A 6,311-nucleotide genomic window follows, 5' to 3' on the forward strand; every position below is an offset into this window, starting at 1 on the left:
CCCCTCCTCCTCCCCCAACTCTTATCCTAGTCGGCCTTTCATCTGGCCCGATCTGAGGTGAGATACGGGGCAGTTAGTGATTGATGTTGCATACTTGGGCGAGAGAAGGCAGGACAAACGATACCTACTGCGGAGGTCGATTGACAGTGTTATACCCTATAAAAGGCCGCGAGACGAATTTACACTCGGTCGCTGCACTGTTATTGCCCCCTCCTCTCCCCCCTTTCCGATGCGTCTGCTTCCTTGACTGCCTCTGTTTGCAGTGGCGTTTACCTAATTGCGTAATCACCTACAATTAAATCGGTCTGGCCTCCTACTTTGGTGGGTTTTCCTGGTTTTCCTCTGCATGGTTTCCCCGTACTCCTTGTACACTTTTGACGAGACTCTTTCATTCATCGCGCTTGATGAAGTCGGCTGCAGTGTTTTCTGCCGTGTTACCGGAATTCAAGGAGGTATTACTGTAAATGTAAAATATCTCGCCTCCTTCCCTTCCCATATTCTGTCGCGCGCACAAATCCGACCACGAAGCGTACCCGCCGCGCGCATCCGAGGAAGGGATTGTATAGCAGGTTGTTTTAATAGTCTAATAGCTGGTTGTTTGCTTTCCTTGCTTTTGTGCCCCGAAAGGAAGTTACTGACTCGTCCAATTACAGTACTGCCTCGGACAGCCGAACGCTGCACCCACCAAGGACGCCCCGTTCCGCCAGCCTCCGCCACGCCCCTGCCCACCGTTACAGATCCGCCCCCCGCCTCGCGCCAAATCTCGTATATAAAATTTGACGAAGTTTTCCCTGCCGAGCTCGCGGCATTAGTGTGTCGCGGGTATTTGCTATGTTGCCGCAGTAATTGGTGATTTGCTTTGATGTGTCGGGGAAGCAAGAGAGAAACTCTATACTTTTCTGTTAAAATGCTTAAAATTGGAGTCAAAGTTGGGTGTTTATACGAGAAAGGAGCATGACATCGAAGGGCAGGGCAGAGCAGCTGAGTGGACAGGGCACGCAATAGCACGCACGCACACTCTCGCCCGCCCGTCCGTCCGTGTGCGAGTGTGTGAGTGTGTGTGTCCTGCAGCACAGCGTGGGAATCCTGGAGGACCACCCTTCTTCCAGACACACACACACACACACACACACACACTTGTATGTTGTCCTGCCGAGAAGAAGGTGGACGACGCGTTACCGATGCGTGTCGGTAATTTGCCAAAGTAAACGTGTTCCCCCGCGATTGACATCGAGCAAAGCAAGCCGGTCCCGGTGAAGTGAAGCCCCGCCACACTCGCAGCGAAGGGGTATGGGGCGTGACAATAAACAGAGCGAAGGCGGTTGCTTTTGTAAAAAAGCTGTGCCACCTTAGCTCGCGGGTGGTACCCGCCGGTTACCCCTGGCAACGCTATAAGTGGCTCTCGAACAAACATCCTGTTGCCCTGGTCCAGCCCGGCCCGGAGAGTCTTTCCGTAAGAACTACCGTCTTCCCGCGGCCAGCCTGCGCCGCGCCGCGCCTCGGCTAGGGGTCAGGCGAGCTGGGCCCCCTGATGGTCACGCGAACACCGAATAGCGGTAGCCCCACGAGAGAGAGAGAGAGAGAGAGAGAGAGAGAGAGAGAGAGAGAGAGAGAGAGAGAGAGAGAGAGAGAGAGAGAGAGAGAGAGAGAGAGAGCACTCCTTCCTGCTGCAAATAGAGAGCCAATTAGAGTCTAAAAGGGATTCGAAAGTGTAATTCCACCGGTCAATCATGTTGTGCAAAGTCGTCTGAATCTTTGCAACACGGCTGCGTGGGGTACTGCTGCCTCTGGCCTGCGTACTACCTCTAGTACTGTAGTACTATTTGAACCCTCCTGTGTACGCCCACGCGCGCTGCTCCTCGGGATCACGTGCCTCTTTTGCAAACAACGCCCGGCCCGGCCGACTCGCCCTGGTCTCTTTTTGCATGCCTCTTATAACGAGACGCAGGACGGGGAGATTATCTCTGAAGAACAGCGCAGAAGCAGCAGCAGCAGCGACGGCGGGGGCGTGGCGGGGCGGCGCGGGGGCGCGGTGGTGCGGTGGTGCACCGGTGGTGTGACACTTGTTCAAACCGAAAAGGAAAAGATTAAAATGTTGATGCCGTGCAGGCCGCGTCGTCGTGCTCTAACCGTCCTTCGGGGGGGAGAAGGGAAGTGCCGTGGGACCAAAATCAGGATCGGCTGGGCGCTACGACGACGCTACGCAGCGCGGTACGTACGCACGACCTGTCACTCGGGGGAGGGGGTGATACTCCCTCATGCATACGCATGTGGTGGTTGGTCTGGACTGGACAGGACCTGGACGGGACCTGGACGGGACGTCCCACCTGAGCAATCCAGTTTTCGTACGCGGGACGACAACGCGGGGCGAGGCCACGCCGGCGGCAGCTTGACCCCGCGCTGACCAGCCGCGCCCCCCACCCCTCGCCTTCTTGGCGCGCCGTGCGGTGCCGCCGCGGCGGCCGCTATACTTTTGTCTACGCGTTTTCGCTGCTGCTGCTGCTCCCTTCTCCGGAGCGTCGTCGTTGCGTCGCGTCTCCAAAGTAGATCACTCTTTGTCATAAATCACGCAAAATTAACATAGATTTCCCTGCCGGCCGGCTGGCCCCAAGGAGGGGAGGGGAGGAGAGGGGGGGGGGGATGTCCGAGGATGGACTCTGCCGGACAATGGCGAGGGGTCGTAATCCGTATCCGTCTTATAATGAGTCCCCCACGGGAGGCCCGAAATAGGCAAATATTCGATGAATGCTAATGCTTGTGTCTTGGCCGGTTTTTCCCACAGCGGGACAGCCAGGAGGAGGAGGAGGAGGAGGGGGGTTGCGATGCGTTGAGCGCGGAGGGTTGATATTCCAGATCGAGGGAAACACTTGCCGACACAAACGCATTGATTCACTCTCTCACACACACACGCACGCACACGCATACGGTATACGGCTGTGGGAACGACACAGTCACCCATGCAAATGTCATCGCCTTGGTCCGGATTAGATTCGCACACCTGGCCATTGCGCAAGGAGGGAATCGATGGCGAAGGCGATAACGGATGTAGTGTAGAGCGCGCCCTGTTTATCGGGGAGGTATCGAAGGGAGACGCTAGGCGTTTTTGGGGGAAAAAATCATCAAAAGTCGAACAAGGAAGCGGATTGTGGCATCGAATTATATTTTCGAAGGGCCGCGCTGAGGAAGAGTGTACTTAATTGATGCGTACATGATTTGGTAACCTGGAGGTCGTCCGTGACCATCGCGGCAAATAGTCTCTCTCTCTCTCTCTCTCTCTCTCTCTCTCTCTCTCTCTCTCTCTCTCTCTCTCTCTCGCTGTGCAATACCGTTCCGTGTCTGCTGGTGTATATCCCATCAGACTTATCAGCGCCATCTTTGCTGATGCTTTCTGCGTGCTGAAATGAGTATCCTTTATGGCTTATCGAGGAGTGTACGGTACGCCTGCGCGCCGGGACTGGTCCCTGTGGGAAACGGGTTGGGGGATGAAATTTGGCGGCGAGAAATATTTGAGTGCTTATTCGGTCGGTGGTGGTCACGACGCTATGTGAGGCTCCGCCCAGGCTCTCCCCGGCCCGAGCTGCAGCGCCATGCGGTCAGTCATATACAGTCGACGTGTTGGTTAATTGTGGCAATTTAAGATGACGACTGATGTTGATCGCGCAGCTGTGCACGCGGCGCTGGCGGCGCCCGGCGTCCAGTGAATAAATCCTACGTGCGAGCGAAAGCCGGTCTTCGCTCTTTTACATGCTGCGATTGCACTTTTCCCCCCTTGAACATCTTTGTCTTGTACTATTTTTAAAATGCAAGGTACTTGGCTACAGCCCATGTGGACACTTTTGCTGTTGTCAGAAATTTGAGCAGGATTTACGGTACCATCATAGTGTATATTGTTAACAAACATCTTGTTAATGATTCATATTAGCACCCAGCAATGAACAATATCAACGTTAAAATAATATAAATTGATATGTTTTCGCGTGCCTAATCTATACGCGATATTGTTCTCAACTTGTCAATATTGGGACACTATTCTGTGGATTGAGACCTTGAGTTACAGTGTTCTTTGTTTTTCAACTTCACACAAACGACGTCAAAATGTGTTCCAAACGGCACGTCTCGTAACGCAGCTGCTTACCGTTACTGCGAGGCGTTATTTCGCTCCGGGATCACGTTTCCGCACACCTTGACAGAGGCAAGACTTACTGCACCGCGCCGCACCACGCCGCGCGGCTCTTTCTAGCGGCAGATCGTGATATCAGGGATTTGCGAGGAAAAGCCGTCATGCTGCAAACTTTCTTCTCTGCTGCCGTTGTCTTGTTGTTTTTATCTTTTTTAGACGGCATTGCGTGTTGGTGGGATTTACGTTTTTTTTTTATATATATTTAATTTATTTTATTTTTTACATGTAAGCCAGTTGGTTGAGACCGCTTTTTTACCCTTTTTACGGAAGAACAATATTTGCACCGACGTTTTTTACCCGTCTAGTTTTTCCTGTCGGAATTTCGACACAACGTTTGGTTCACGTGGTGGTTACGCGGCTCGTCTCGACACCCTCAAGGCAGGTGAAAGTGCTCCTCGAGCGGCGGATGGCGCTGTACGTCTGATAACCCCCGATTATGACCCGCGCTTATCACAGCAGGTCAAGCCGTCTGGTCACTCGCCCGCATGCGCCCCGTACGCGTCGTCGTGCTGGCAGACCAGAGCGCATGGCCTGAGTTTTAACTCGCTCGTCGTATTTCCCAAACTTGTGAAACGTGTGTCGCTCTAAAATAAATTATTTCCAGGAAAAGCGGGTGGTCGGCCTCGTGTGTCGCGCCCCTTTCGGGTCGACGCGCCCCGTCCGCCACCTGTTTCGTGCTCGTGTGTGTGCCACTGTGTCCCCCAAGACGTGACCGACGCCCTGCTCCCTCCGAGAAGGAAAGTGTTTTCCTTGTGGCTGAGGCGGAGCAGAGGGGTGGCGGCGGCGGCGGCCCGGGCAGGTTGTGCCGTGGGTGTCGCTATGCGGTGCCCCGCAAGTTCTCCCCTTTCCGTAATGGGCCGTATCAGAAACCCGAAACGGTGGCAGAGAGAGAGAGAGAGGTAGTTTGGGGTGGAGGGAGGCTGTTCGACCCGCTGGGTAAACGGTCCGGCCCGGTCCCTGTGGGGGGAGTTTCGCAGAAACTATTCGTCCGTCCTCGGGGAGGAGCAGGCAAGCGAACAGAACACGGTATTTGTCCAATCGGCTGGGCCGGCGGGCGCCCGGGCCGCGAGCAGAGGCGCGCGAGGATATTTTACTACTCGGGTTGTCTCCGGCTGCGGCCGCGCACTTGGGGCCCCGCAGCAGCGGCGCGGTACGAAGAAGACATCAAAATTATCGTGTTGTGTTTGCGCTGCTTGGCCCCGACTGCTCGGGGCCCGCGCTCGGCTCGAGGCTCAGGGGCCGTGTTCCATGTTCGCCGGCACGACACAACACGCCCGGCCGACGCGACATACGGGCCTTATCTGCGGGTTAAGGAAAGAAAAGTCCTATATGAGCATCATAGAAGTGATTAGTTCCCAAAGACTGTCTCTATACCGGAAGGTAAAGGGCCTCCTCCTCGCTCATTCTACTCAATATCATCACCATAGTGATGTAATTTGCATAAATATTACGAAATACAGTTCAACAAAAACAATTGTAAAGGGCCCAGAAGAGGTTATTGTGTGACATATCCGATGATTTTTACCCCTCCTCCCCCTTCTAATTTTTGAGTTAATTAAAAGTCCAGCTGGCCGGCCCACGCAGGACGCCGGTACTCGCTACTCGTACGGCCCCTTACGGTGGGTACGACGCTCGGTACGACGAGGCTTTTATCCGTCCGGCATCTGACGGTCCTCCTCCGCTGTCTTATGGAAATGAGTCTGGTGTACGGGGGCTAGGCGCGCGCGCGCATGCGCCGCGACTCTCCGGGCCGCTTCGACGTTTTTGCGGCCGTTGGGTTGGCATGCCTAGTTTAGGTTGGGACCACTGCTTCCTCGCGTGCGCCATTAGGGTGGCAGCACTGCGGCAGTGGACAAGGAGCGGGAGATCAAGATCGGCCGCACGTAACGCACCTAACCCAACGTGTCCCTAACCTCCCTCAGCTGTTACCGCGGCTGAAAGCGGCAGCCCCGCCGTTTTCGTCATGTTTTTATTTTCTTCATTTCAATCGGAAGTATGTATGAATGCCCCCTCCCGCCCCGCCCGCCTGTCTGGTCGTCTTCGATCTCCCCGCCGGTGACGATCGCTCACCTTCACGCCGACGAGTCGAGTGTGACTTGATAAATCAGTGTCCCTGCGGCTGCGGGGCGGG

At 55.0% G+C, this 6,311-nt stretch overlaps 1 protein-coding gene across 1 annotated transcript in view; it reads left to right on the forward strand.

Moving 5' to 3' along the window:
* Positions 1–6,311, forward strand: part of LOC113211638 (steroid receptor seven-up, isoforms B/C) — a 100,109-nt gene that overhangs the window by 11,220 nt on the left and 82,578 nt on the right. The gene's annotated exons all lie outside the window — the stretch shown is intronic.

This window comes from Frankliniella occidentalis, unplaced genomic scaffold, assembly GCF_000697945.3.
Source record: "Frankliniella occidentalis isolate FOCC.00 unplaced genomic scaffold, Focc_3.1 Scaffold2, whole genome shotgun sequence".
NCBI classification, from domain to species: domain Eukaryota; kingdom Metazoa; phylum Arthropoda; class Insecta; order Thysanoptera; family Thripidae; genus Frankliniella; species Frankliniella occidentalis.